Genomic DNA, 14,500 nt, shown 5'->3' with positions numbered 1-14,500 from the left:
TAATCCCAATGGTAGATGTAGAGGTAGCGTGCCGACGGCGATCACATCAACCTTGGAACCATTTCCGACGCGCGTCGTCACCTCGTCCTTAGCCAATCTTCATTTAATCCGTAGCCCCTGTTTCGAATTGCAAATATGAGCAACAGAACCAGTATCAAATACCCAAGCGCTACTACGAGCATTAGTAAGGTACACATCAATAACATGTATATCAAATATACCTTTCACTTTGCCATCCTTCTTATCCGCCAAATACTTTGGGCAGTTCCGCTTCCAGTGACCAGTCCCTTTGCAGTCGAAGCACTCAGTTTCAGGCTTAGGTCCAGACTTGGGCTTCTTCCCTTCAGCGGCAACTTGCTTGTTGTTCTTCTTGAAGTTCCCCTTCTTCCCTTTGCCCTTTTTCTTGAAACTAGTGGTCTTGTTAACCATCAACACTTGATGCTCCTTCTTGATTTCTACCTCCGCAGCCTTTAGCATCGCGAAGAGCTCAGGAATAGTCTTTTCCATCCCTTGCATATTATAATTCATCACGAAGCCTTTGTAGCTTGGTGGCAGTGATTGAAGAACTCTGTCAATGACACTATCATCAGGAAGATTAACTCCTAGCTGATTCAAGTGGTTATGGTACCCGAACATTCTGAGTATGTGTTCACTGGCAGAACTATTCTCCTCCATCTTGCACCTATAGAACTTTTTGGAGACTTCATATCTCTCAACTCGGACATTTGCTTAAATATTAACTTCAACTCCTGGAACATCTCATATGCTCCATGACGTTCAAAATGTCTTTGAAGTCCCGATTCTAAGCCATAAAGCATGTCACACTGAACTATCGAGTAGTCATCAGCTTTGCTCTGCCAGACGTTCATAACATCCGGAGTTGCTCCTGCAGCGGGTCTTGCACCTAGCGGTGCTTCCAGGACGTAATTCTTCTATGCAGCAATGAGGATAATCCTCAAGTTATGGACCCAGTCTGTGTAGTTGCTACCATCATCTTTCAACTTAGCTTTCTCTAGGAACGCATTAAAATTCAAGGGAACGGTAGCACGGGCCATTGATCTACAACAACATAGATATGCAAAAACTATCAGGACTAAGTTCATGATAAATTTAAGTTCAATTAATCATATTACTTAAGAAATCCCACTTAGATATACATCCCTCTAGTTATCTAAATGATCACGTGATCCATATCAACTAAACCATGTCCGATCATCACGTGAGAAGGAGTTGTTTTCAATGGTGAACATCACTATGTTGATCATATCTACTATATGATTCACGTTCGGCCTTTCGGTCTCAGTGTTCCGAGGCCATATCTCCATATGCTTGGCTCGTCAAGTTTAACCCGAGTATTCTGCACGTGCAAAACTAGTTTGCACCCGTTGTATGTGAACGTAGAGCTTATCACACCCGATCATCAGGTGGTATCTCGGCACGACGAACTGTAGCAACGGTGCATACTCAGGGAGAACACTTGTACCTTGAAATTTAGTGAGGGATCATCTTATAATGCTACCACCGTTAAATAATATGCATAAAGGATAAACATCACATGCAATCAAAATATGTGACATGATATGGCCATCATCATCTTGTGCCTTTAATCTCCATCTCCAAATCACCGTCATGATCTCCATCGTCACCGGCTTGACACCTTGATCTCCATCATAGCATCGTTGTCATCTTGCCAACTATTGCTTCTATGACTATCGCTATCGCTTAGTGATAAAGTAAAGCAATTACATAGCGATTGCATTTCATACAATAAAGCGACAACCATAAGGCTCCTGCCAGTTGCCGATAACTTTTACAAAACATGATCATCTCATACAACAATTTATATATCATCACGTCTTGACCATATCACATCACAACATGCCCTACAAAAACAAGTTAGACGTCCTCTACTTTTTTGTTGCAAGTTTTACGTGGCTGCTATGAGCTTCTAGCAAGAACCGTTCTTACCTACGCATCAAAACCACAACTATTTTTCATCGAGTGTGTTGTTTTAACCTTCAACAAGGACCGGCCATAGTCAAATTCGATACAACTAAAGTTGGAGAAACAGACACCTGCCAGCCACCTTTGTACGAAGCACGTCGGTAGAACCAGTCTCATGAACGTGGTCATGTAATGTTGGTCCGGGCCGCTTCATCCAACAATACCGCCAAATCAAAATAAGACATTGGTGGTAAGCAGTATGACTATTATCGCCCACAACTCATTCTGTTCTACTCGTGCATATCATCTAAAGATCACTACAAAAAAAGACACATCCATGACATTTTGGGCCGAACGAAAAAAAATTATGTCATACTTATGACACTTCTATGACGATAATTGTGACAAAACCCGGTATCATCATAGATGTGGTGGGCTCCTACTTGTATGACAAAAAATCATGACAGAAAATGGGCTTTTCGTCCTGGGCGGGCCGGAGACGCAGCTGCATGACATTCTTTGGGCTGACCATGACGGCAAAAACCATGGTAGAAGCGAGGGCGAGGAAAATATCGGGGGAGTTCCCTGTTACGGTGGGTGGTCGGGGGCCGAGCGATGCGCATTTCTCTCGTACGTACGCGCGTGTGTGCGAGGCGCTGCGCTCTAACTGAACCCGAGCGGGGCATTGGGCTCTAACTTAACCCGAGCGATTGCACTGCAGGCTACCTGTTACTGAACCCGAGTGATCGATCGATCCCTTGCTGTTAACTGAACCCGAGTGATTCCTTCGCTACTGCTGCTAACTGAAGCCGGTCGATGCTGCCTCTGGATGAACAGTGAGCGTTGTTGGGGGGTTTGGATGAACAGTTCCCAGTGGGGGTTGGATGAACAGGAACCCGTGGTAGTGGAGGTCGTTGCCGCTGGATGAACAGGACCCCGATCGATCGAGCCGGTTGGGGGGTGGATGAACAGGACCCCGTGGAGGGCTGGATGAACAGGACCCCGTGGAGGGCTGGTTGAACAGTAGCCGGTGGAGGGCTGGTTGAACAGTAGCCGGTGGAGGGCTGGATGAACAGTAGCCCATGGAGAGGGTTGGTTGAACAGTAGCCGGTGGAGGAGCGCGCGGTGGAGGCTGGATGAACAGGAGCCCGTGGATGAACAGTCGCAGGTCGAGGCTGGAGGAGGTCGACGGTGGATGAACAGTAGCCCGTCGAGGCAGTCGACGGTGGATGAATAGTAACCCGTGGAGGCAGTCGACGATGGAGATGAACAGTATCCCGTGGAGTCTCGTTTTGCGGTACGCCACACCCCTCCCGATGAAAAGGACCCCCGTTTCGACCGTAGTGCTCCAACACAAGTCTGTTTCCTCCGTTTTGCGGTACGCCACACCCCTCCCGATCAATAGGATCCCGTTTCGACCGTGGCCGGTCGAACACAAGGTCGTTTCCTCCGTTCTGCGGTACGCCAAGCCTCGTTTCCATTGGCTGTTTCGTCCAAGCCGGTTGGCTCCCGATGAACACGACGACGCATTCTGTTCCGACCCAGCCGATTGCCTTCCCACGATCACGACGACGGCGCGGCTTCTCTGTTCTGACCCAGCCATGTACACGAGCCCTAGCCGTACGTATGCACGAGTAGGCATTCGAGACACCGCCCATATGTACGTACGTGGTCGTATTTACTTTCTTGCACCCTGGCCGCTGTACGTATGTGTACATGCTACGTGCGCGCCTCTACATCGACCAGTATGTACGTACACGTTTGCGACCAGAATAACAACGCTACGTACGCTTTGACCAGGTCGGTCCCGACTGTCAGGCACTTCCTTGCGTGCGAAGATGTAGCTGGTGGGTCCCAGTAGTCAGGGGGAAACATTTTTTTCGTGAAATACGGTGGCCGGTCTGGTGGGTCCCTGCTGCCAGGTGGAGGAATCATTATTTTCCGCGTAATAAGGAGGCACTTCCTTGCTGCGGCCGTGGACCCAGTTGTCAGCCTCTCCACGTATAGTACTCTTCCGATGGAAGTCGTTCCTTGACCACGTTGACCATGTCGCGCCGAGAGCACCAAGGCGGTGGACGACAGCAGGGCCTAGGAAGGGGATGATGTGGAGCCGGGGAAGACCCGGCAGTGGTTTCCCACGCGGAGAGGAGTACGAGGGTTCACTGGTTCGGCTGTGATGTGAGGCTGCCGTCACCGCAGAATAATAGGGGGTGTGGGTGAGTAGAGGGATGGTCAGGCCAGCGGTGGGAGTAGTAAGGGGCGGTGAGGCCTCCGCGGCATCACAACCGGCCATGGGAGGTAGGAGCACGCGGCACGACCGGCGCTGGTTTGGGCGGCTGGAGCAAGAAGACCAGAGGTTGAAGAAGCACTACGGCCGTTGGATGGACATCGTACGGTCACTGGAGCTAGAATCGTTCATATTGACAAAGTTGACAAAGCCCTCCGTCCCCGTCAACTTAGTAGGCCCACAAATCAGCCTCCCACTATGGTGCGTCCCAGCTAGCAGGCGGGGTTTTGATTTTTTGTACGTAATAAGGAGGCACTTCCTTGCGTATGAAGATATAGCTGGTGGGTCCGACCTGTCAGCGGGGAGAACATTTTTTCACGAAATACTAAGGCCCTTTCGGTGGGTCCCAGCTGTCAGGTGGAGGAATCAATATTTTGCGCGTAATAAGGAGGCATTTCCTTGCGTGCGGCCGTGGACCCAGCTGTCAGCCTCTCCACGTATAGTCTACTTCCGATGGATGTCGTTCGTTGACCATGTTGACCACTCCGCGCCGAGCGCATCCAAGGTGGTGGACGACGGCGAGGCCCCGGACAGCAACGAGCCGGAGATGGGAAGACGCGGGAGTAGAGTCGCAGACGGAGAGGTGTACGAGGGTTAACTGGTTCTGGTGCGGTGTGGTTCGGCAGTCGGTGGAGAAGAACAGGAGGTGTGGAGGGGTGGAGGAATGGCCTGGCCAACGGTGGGGTAGTGCTTCACAGCGAAGCATGCTAAGCAGAGCTGCTAGCACCAGGAGGCGGGAGCAGGTGGTCCCGGCGGTGCTGGAGGAAGAAGACGAGAGATTGAAGATGGATGCCGGTCGTTGGATGTAAATCCAACGGCTAACGATGTCAGAATCATTTGTTGACTAAGTTGACAACAACTTGTGTTGGCTTCGCCCTATTGGCCCATATTTCAGCCTCCAAAAATGTGGCATGTCTTCAACCCATTTTTTCAGAATTTACAGTCAATTTGATCTCTTTTTATAAATTACAATCCATTTGTTGGGCTGGGTGAACAAATAATGTAGCGTCCATGCGGCCCATTTATTTTTTTCCTAAAAAATTAGAGGCCATTTGCACTTTCTCGAAATACACGCTGGGCTGATTCTAATTATAATGTTGGGTTGGGCGCAGCAATGTTATCAAAAAATAAACAGGGGTTGAGCATTTTGTTATAAATATATATTAAATAATAAGTGATTTATTATTACATTGGTCCTTAAATCTTACCAAGCTTTTGTACACAATCACTAGGATTTTCGTTGCCAAAAAAATCCAGGATTTTATTGTTGAGAAATTATTTTTGTAAGTTAATAAGATGTGGGATATTGTTTTCTTACATATGTAAGTATATGTTAAATATATGATGACAATAACAATAATATATAATAACATATAAAATAATTTAAATATATATAATATAATTAGAAGGGAAACACAAGTTGACCAGGCGTTCCTATTCTTATATAGAAAAATAGAACAGAGCTCTGCGTTTTCTTCAAAAAAATACATAGATTGGGCTGCCGATGTTTTAGGAAAAATAAAACCTTGGATGGGAGGTCCATAGGCCGGTCGATACATGATGGCCCTCAAAAAAATACAAACCGGCATGTCGTGGGCTGCGCATGTTAAAAAAGAAAGCCTAGACGGGGCAGCCCAAAACCCAGCTGACACTTGCTGCCCCAGTGATAATAAATGATACCTGCCAACTCCCCGGCTTCGTTGTGAATTTATCTCCTATAGTAACTACGTTGAAGCACCTAAAAATGTAACTATGTTGACAAACCCATGGGCCACAACGTCAGCATAGCATTAGGAGGAAGTTTTTTCGATGAGGCACTTGCTTGCGTACGGCCATAGACTTGGTGGGTCCCGACTATCCGCCTCTCCACGTACAGTCCTCTCCAGATTCCTCTCGTTTGTTCAGCATGTTCACAATGGCAGACAGCGGCACCACGGCGAGCGCACAAAGGCGCGGGAGGAGATCGGACCACCTGAGGCAGTGCCTTATTTGTAACGAAAGTACAGAATTACCCCAGTCGCCAAGTGACACTACCCGACAGCTGTTCCGCCCGGGTTCGATTCCACATGATGTAGGGAAAATATCTCCAAATTTTTTGCCTCTGGCATTATTGACATGTGGGTCCCCATTGTCATCTACGCACACCACATACAATACTTGCCAAAACTTTGTCCCTCGTTTCCTCTATTTTCGCACACTCGACATTGTGTGGGCATTTTCAAAATAGCATACCATTTTTGACCGTGCATCATATGAAGATGTGCTACGCATGAATGTTGATCGTCATGATGTTAACTGGCTGGTAGTTCAATTTTTGACCATGAAAAAAACTTCCAACATGATGTTAACCCTATTTGAAAAGGCCGTGTTAATATAAATGCGCTGCCTCTGAAAGTTGCAGTTTCTTATCTGAAACTGAACTTGCAGTTTCTTATCTGAAACTGAAACTTGCAGTTTCTTCTCTGAGAATCACATTGTTTGCACTTTTATACTCCTATGAAACTAGATTTTTTTAAGTGCTAAAAATAGATCTCTAGAATTCATAAAATACTTCATATGCTCAATATTGCAAATCTGAAATTCAAAATACATTCATATCTAAAAGTACTCTCAAAATACACAACACAAAACACAATTCACAACCTGCAAATAATGACAACCCTAAGCTCCTCCTGGCAATTCACAACCTGCCTGACTATTGGGCTGGGGGGCAGTCCCCTCCTATTCCTCGGCGGCAGACAGCCGCCCCGTGAGACGATGTGAACGGCGAGGGAGAGGATGGCGGAGAAGCGTCGTCGGGCCAACTGCTTTTCTCCTCTTGCAGTTGGTTTCGGTCGATGAAGACTCCACAGGCTCGCTCTGGCACGACACCCTCACAAACGGCACCCTGTAGATGCTCGATCCTTCAATCTCTGGTGGATGCTCCATCTGCGATCGATACTCTCACCACCGCTCCCTCACGATCGGATTCGGTGAATCTGTTTGCTCCATGGCCCAGAGGAGCAGCTCTCTGTACTCCCGCGTGACTCCCTTCGGGAGTATTGCCGCCTTTTCGCTCTGTTGCAGATATTTGGCCATGGATGTCGCCATCGCCGCTAGTTGGTCCTTGTTGTCAAACCAAGACTGTATCTCCAACATCCTAGCTAGCTTCACAGGGTCGCCATCTGCGATCCTCACGTATCATTTGTACTCCTCCATCAATCTACTTCTTCATAGTACATTCACTTGCCGACGGTGGTTTTTAAATGGAAGAGGAGAGGAGCAGCGTTGGTTTTGGATTAGAACGGGAGAGGAGCGACGCTGGTTTTGGATTGGAACAGGCAAGGAGGTGCGGTGGTTTTGAAATGGAAGAGGAGAGGAGCGGCGCTGGATTTAGATTGGAACAAGAGAGGAGCGGAGGTGGTTTAAGAGAAGAGGAGCGGCACTAGTCCTGGAAGTATTTTTTTGTTTTGCGTATTTTGGGTCAAAGTTTGACCATGTACTGTATTTGACAAGCAAAATGTGAATGCATGTCACCAAAAATTGTATCATTTGGTTCGTATCTGAATGTACTTTCAAATTATATTATTTTTGCAACGTATAACATATATTTTATTTGTGAAAATCATGGTCAATTATGACCCAGAGTAAAGGGAAACTAGTTAATGTGGGGTCGCTTTCTTAATTGAAGGGTAAATTGATTTTGATTTTGATCCAGTCACAGCACGCCGGCCCTCTCGTCCAATCCTAAATCGCTGCCGCACGCTCCTCTCCCTCTTCTCCATTGCAAAACCACCTCCTCTCCTCTCTATCATCTCCATTTCAAAACCACCGCCTCGCCTCTCCCTCTTCTCCATTGCAAAACCACATCCTCTCTCCTCGGACGAGGATCCCCTGACGTAGCCCATCCTACCATTGAGACACTGACACATGGGTCCCACCAAGCGTGGGGCCCACCTGTCAGCGACCGAATGGCAGGGAAACCTCTCCTCTCCATCATCTCCATTCCAAAACCACCATCTCGCCTCTCCCTCTTCTCCATTGCAAAACCACCCCCTCTCCTCTCCATCATCTCCATTCCAAAACCACCGTCTCGCCTCTCCCACTTCTCTATTGCAAGACCACCGTCTCTCCTCCATCTTCCAAAGCTAGCACCACACCACTCAAAAGGACATCTATGGAGAGGATGCAGCAGCGAATCAGGCAGATCGCCGGCGGCGACCAGGCAAAGTTAGCCAGGTTGAAGGAGATCCTTACTTGGTTTGACAATGAGTGGGAGATTTCAAGGACGGCGAGGGCCATGTGGCAATGTATGCGAAAGAGCGAGACGGCGGCGATGAGGGCAGTGATGTACTCCTCGGCGGCAGTGACGCCGCAGTCCTTCGGGTTCATCGAGTATCTCCTCTGGGCGATGGAGCAGACAGATTCGCCCGAGGCGAAAGTCAGGCGGAGGTGGTGGGCGTACAGGTCAAAGGTCGAGCACCCAGAGGATAACGAATCGATCGAGTACGGTGTGCCGTTCTTGAGGGTGTAGAGCCAGCCGGAGCCACATGAGTATTCGTTCTACTACCGCAAGAGGAGGTCGGATGGCGCGACGTCGCTTCCCCGCCGTTCTCCACGGTTCCCTCAATGCTCGCCTTGTTTCAACAGCGTCGGTACGGTTTAAGGTAAGCTTCGCACTAACCTAATCTTCCATCTGCTCATGCTTACAATCAGTGTGACAGCTAATAAAAATCATGCTTACAATCAGTCTCCGAGTACTACGCCAATCAACCTAAAATAGCTTTGGACCTTTGGGGCAAAGTTGTGACACTGTGTACAAATAAAGAAAACTAGATTGGTGCTTCTTTCAGAAAAGAGTACTCCCTAGAAAACTGCCAATATAAGCTACTAATATATTTTTTGAAGTCTAAGCTACTAGTATTTGGTTAGAGGATTTGCTACCGAGAAAGATCCGTCCACAGTGAGCGCCACACATCCCACTAGTGGTGGTGGATGCCAATGCTTAGATGGAGCAGGGTTGGTGTCGGTAATTTTTACTTGGCACCTCGCACTCTGCATATATGACGGTTCCATCCGTACATTTGTGCAGTTCCACCAAAATGCAACTGAATAACCCTGTTTGCACAGATAATGAAAAAGTGTGATTACATTATAGTGGCACTAGTTGATGAAACATACACTAATAAATACAAGAAAAATATTGCGATAGTATCATAGTATGCCATGCTGCGAGGGCGAGATGGGCCCTGCGACGCCTCATACGGTACGCCTCATACTGGAAATCGACCCCCAGTCTCCCCGATACACCTTCTGCCAGTGATGAACATCAGTGTACGGCGGTAGTACAAGGAGGGGCCTTGAGACATTCCAATCTCTATTTTTGTGCAGATCAACTAAAATTAAGCACCCCAGTTTGCAAAAACGCTTAAACATTAACAATGGGACTAGTTGATGAAACATATTCTAACAAAGAGAAGCACTTTCTTTATCTACATTGGAAATGAAATGATAGAGAGGACACTCGCTCTATTTTAACTGTATTATTACTTCATTTTATCAGTGGCACTAGGGTCAAGCAGGTGGCAAACGAGGTGTACCGTGCGTCGCAAGGATGGAGGCCGGGGGTGCTTAGACTGGGATGCTGAAGTTGGCTCTATCTTCCCCCCTGATGTTTTTGTGGTAGCATTTGGGTTGTAATCCAAACTTGGTCGAGCTGGTGCTGCGTCCCCCTACCTGCCTAGCTTATGTGGCGAACTTGTCTCCTGCTAGTACTCAGTCCGATCTAGTAGTAGTTGCATATAACTGCCCGTTTACACTGAGATATTGTCGGATAATGGTTCTCTATGGCAGGGTTTCTTTAACGAAATCGGAGGAAACCCCCTCTTTCGATATATATAAAAAATCAGTGGCACTAGCGGTGCCAAAACATTGCCTCAAATTAATAGTGCCACTAGATTAAGGTGCAAAATAATAACATTACTGCTTTATCATGGCAGTGCCAAAACAGTAGCACAAGAGCAGATCAACATGCAGGATCTTTGGCAAATGGTCACACCAAAAAGGAACATACCTCGTGATGGGAACCATATCTGCAGTCAACGCCATCGTAGAAGGGATGACACGGGTCACCAACATGGATGATTCAATTCATGGGACCTTTTGGTGCAGTTCACCTAAAATGAAGCAATGTCCCATGATCTAGCAGCTTCTTCTTCATTTTTGTTTTAAGAAAAGGGCTCCAGCCCCGGTTCCATTTCCATCAGAAAACGAAACCCACAGAGCTTCTTCTTCATTAGTTGCAATAAAATTGAGCAACATCAAGGTTGGTTGTGAAGCTCCTGAAATGTTCAACTATAATTTGGATATCATTTGTGCAGTTCAACTAAGATCAAGCGTGAAATGTATGTCTCTGTTTGCACAAAAAAGGTGGAAAGGAGGGTGACAAACAAGTGATGAAACATACATCAAATGAAAAGAAGCGTGTTCCTTATCTAAATGGAAATCCTATAAGGACAGTAGCAATTTCTAAAGCAGCAGCATTGCTAGATATTAGTGTGGGCATTAGGATTAACTATGACAACCGTTAAATATGACATTACTTTAATGGTGCCATTGCTTCATTTTACCAGCAACATTACATTAACAGCTGCTACAAAGTCGGTATTTGGGCACGGGAGAGTAGGCGAACCAGGACAGTTGCATTTCTAACGAAAAGAAGCAACTTATCTTAATGGGAAATTTAGCAGGACATGAAAAAAAGTGCCATTGATTCATATTACTGGAGGCATTACATTGAAAACAACATTGGTTTAATGTGTCCTTACTTTTAATAGTGCGACTGCTACATTTTACCAGTGGCATTACATAAGAGTGGCTCGGGGCAACAAACATCAGAACATGATATCTGGGTTGGTCACATTTTTGTTTGGTATAGCCACCTTATACTGTGTGAGGCTAGCAAATCTAGTGTTGGACTTACTCTGTTGACTTGTCCCCCAGTCCCCACTTTCTTTCCTTTTTCAACCAATAGATCGGGTTTATATTGAGTTTGTACTGTGTTTCCCTTTATTTCCCTATTAGACCAAGAGACTAGTTGGATAGCCAGTCTCTGCTACTTTTCACCCCCGTTATTTCCTCTTTCGACCAAGTCCTAGATTCAGGTAACAGATCTTCCCCCACCCCCACCCCCTTTCTTCCTTGTTTGAACCAAGTAGTACTAGATTCGAGTGCATGAACTACTTCTACCTCTTAACAGTCAAAATTTAGGTGGCTTTCGAACAGCCGATCAATCCTCCTATCTACGAGGGGGCCTGGGAAATAGTAAAAGATACAAATGTTGCGACGTCAGGAGCTCGGGAAGTAGAGCTAGGCCGGTTTCGAAGGAAGTTATACCTGAGGGTTGCCGGGATGTCGCTAGGTGGGCGGCGGGAGGCCGGATCTGCCCACACTACGGCAGCGAGGAAGAAGGGGTCGGAGGCCCTCCCTAGCCAGCGGTGCTTGGGAGAGAACGGCAAGGCACGCTGACCGGGACGCGCCGGCAGTGGGTAAGAGCCGTCGCCGAGGACGACCGCGTGAACGTTGCACCTTCTCACCTTCCTCGGCAGAGATGATCTGGCTGGATCTATGACCAGCGGTGAGCAGAGAGAGAGAGTGTGGCCACCGCTGTCGTGTTTAGATCTGGAGAGGACAAGACAGTGTGAAGAGAACAACACTAGCAAGCAAGCGCGGAGGCTCCTGCCTATATAGTGGAGTACTAGTTTTCTTTTGTCTACCGGAGCCGGCTTGACCTCGTCAATGACTGTCGAGAAGTCTTCATGCACATGCCCCGGAGGCGCAGTTGTCGTCATTTTGATCTAAAGCACCGGATTATAACATATAACACGGAAAAATGCCACATGACAAGAAACCATAACCTCACTGCCCAAAGGAGACAACATGAATCCCGATGGACAAACTAGACGAGGATCAAAGCTCAAATTAAAGATAAACTCGTAGAAAAGGGGTTCGTCAATAGATGTCCTAATTAACATAGCCGGCTTGACCTAGATGGCAGCCGAGTAGTCTTCATGCATGTGCCCCCAATGACCAGCGCCTTGGAGGAACTTAGTTGTTGCTGTCTAACCCTCGCAGTGATCCGAAGCACATGACACCTAATATTGCGAGATGACAAGAAACCTTTTTTTAGATTTCTCATCAGAACTACAGCCCTGTACAACACAGCCTGCACGATATGTAGACGATAGCCAATCCAGGCGTGACTGCTGGAGTCTGGTCACATGCATGGACGAACTGATCTTCCGTGTCATGCAGGGATCGTCCAGGCACCAATGTCTGCACAAAACTTCTCTAGTACTATCACTCGTCTCTCTCTTCTATTAACTCACCCGACTTGCATAGCCAGGGAGTGTGCCTATGGTCGGTTCTCGATTGCGGTCCCACATGTGTGTGCAAACGCAATATGACGCGCGTTCCATTCGGAGAGCGGCATGCCAGACCGACCGACCGTCTAGGGAGCCACGCGAACGCGATGGGCATGTTGTATACTCCGTACATGTGTACCGCCATTTTCTTGAGGCTTTGCTCCATGGCGCAATCCATGGATACAATATTAGTATACTATACTATTTAAAAGTCGACGGCGGGGCTTTTCCCACGCGGTAGGTGGGGCAGTTCCACCTAGTCGGTTCGACAGAGAGACGAGAAGATGAGGGAGTAGGCTGCTGCAAATGTAGGGCTGTGTGACTTGACAGCGAGTTACTGCTGGACAGGTGGGGCCCTGTGATTTGACTTGCCATTTTATCATTTTAACTGCGGCACTACGACTGGCGTGAGTCTCCCGATTCCTGACCACCTTCATGGTATATAGGTGCCTCTCCCAATGCTCCACCATGTAGAGGCTGGCTCTTGCATGAGAGCCCACTCCTCCACTTTTTCCTTGCCTCTTTCCTCCACATATGCAAAAATGCCCTGTAAGCGGGCTTATAGCCCACTATTCTACTTGCTCGTACAGGTGCTAAGCTTGCCACATAGGCATAAAGTCTGATGTGGCAAGTTAATTACTCCCTACGTCTAGGTGTGCAAGTCATCTTACGAAAACCAAATAATCCCAAAACACTTAGGCGCGGTGCATTAACTTCTACTCCCTCTTTTCCGGTTTATAAGGCTCAAATCTAAAATCTCATCAATCAAGGCATTTTGTGAGTGGAGGAATGTATCTCGTACTTTACAAAACTACCCCAATTAAACTCATGCATTAAATTGGATTAATTGCAGTGCATGCATGCTTGGCCACTAGATAAGTAGAAACATTACATGCATTGGTGTGTTCCTTTTTAATTGTTACATGCAAAGATTTAATGTGTCTCGAAAACTAAAAATGAGATGGAGATGAGCCCTATAAATTGGAAAAACAAAAAAGTTGAGATAAGCCCTATAAACCGGAAAGGAGGGAGTACATCGTTTCTTGTTTCTTGACATATCAACCAATAAGAGATGTGGGGTGTGCATGCTTTTAATGACTTGAGACTACCATTTCATTGGAAGAGGTCACTCCTTGGCAAATGCAATAAATACTATGAAGAAAGAGATAGAGAGAAGTAAAAAAAATACTCTTATAGCCAACCTTATAGCTAACCTTGTTGTATGAGTGACTAAGTGATGACTATGTATGACATGCCAACATCAGATAGTCGGACGTCCTTTAACATTACGGCAATTCGCTCCTAGTCATCCCGTCCTTTCACATTATGGCAGTTCCACTAATCCTAATCCTCCTCCCAAATCCATGGCATCCCAAATCTCCATGATTAGCGTTGAGTACAAGGTTAGAACCATCACCAGCGATGAGTTCGATGTCATCTACACACGTTCTTCCGCGACGGTGAAAGGATTCCTTGCTCGCTTCAGACGCATATTCGAAAACTCAAAGGATGAGTGGGTCGCTGGGCTAGATGTTGAGTACACCACAGTCCTGGAAAGCGAGAAGAATCTAAATGAGGCAGAGAAGAAGAAGCCCGTCCTGACCCAGGTTTACGTGCATGACTTATGCTTGGTCTACCACATATGCCATGCCGACGTTGAGTGCGAGGAATTTAAGAACTTCCTCAAGGGCGGCCGAGTCAAATTCGTTACCGAGACTTTAGGAACGACAGGGATGTCCTGGATCGGATAGGCCTTGTTGTAGGCAACCCCTTCGACCTCCAGAAGAAAGGGCTGGTGCCCTCCCGTGATCAGCCTTCAATGCTGACCCTGGCAGGAGCCATGGTTCATCCTTCATACGGTACACTG

The sequence above is a fragment of the Triticum aestivum genome, chromosome 7D (assembly GCF_018294505.1).
Source record: "Triticum aestivum cultivar Chinese Spring chromosome 7D, IWGSC CS RefSeq v2.1, whole genome shotgun sequence".
NCBI lineage: Eukaryota > Viridiplantae > Streptophyta > Magnoliopsida > Poales > Poaceae > Triticum > Triticum aestivum.
This window is presented reverse-complemented; position numbering follows the sequence as displayed.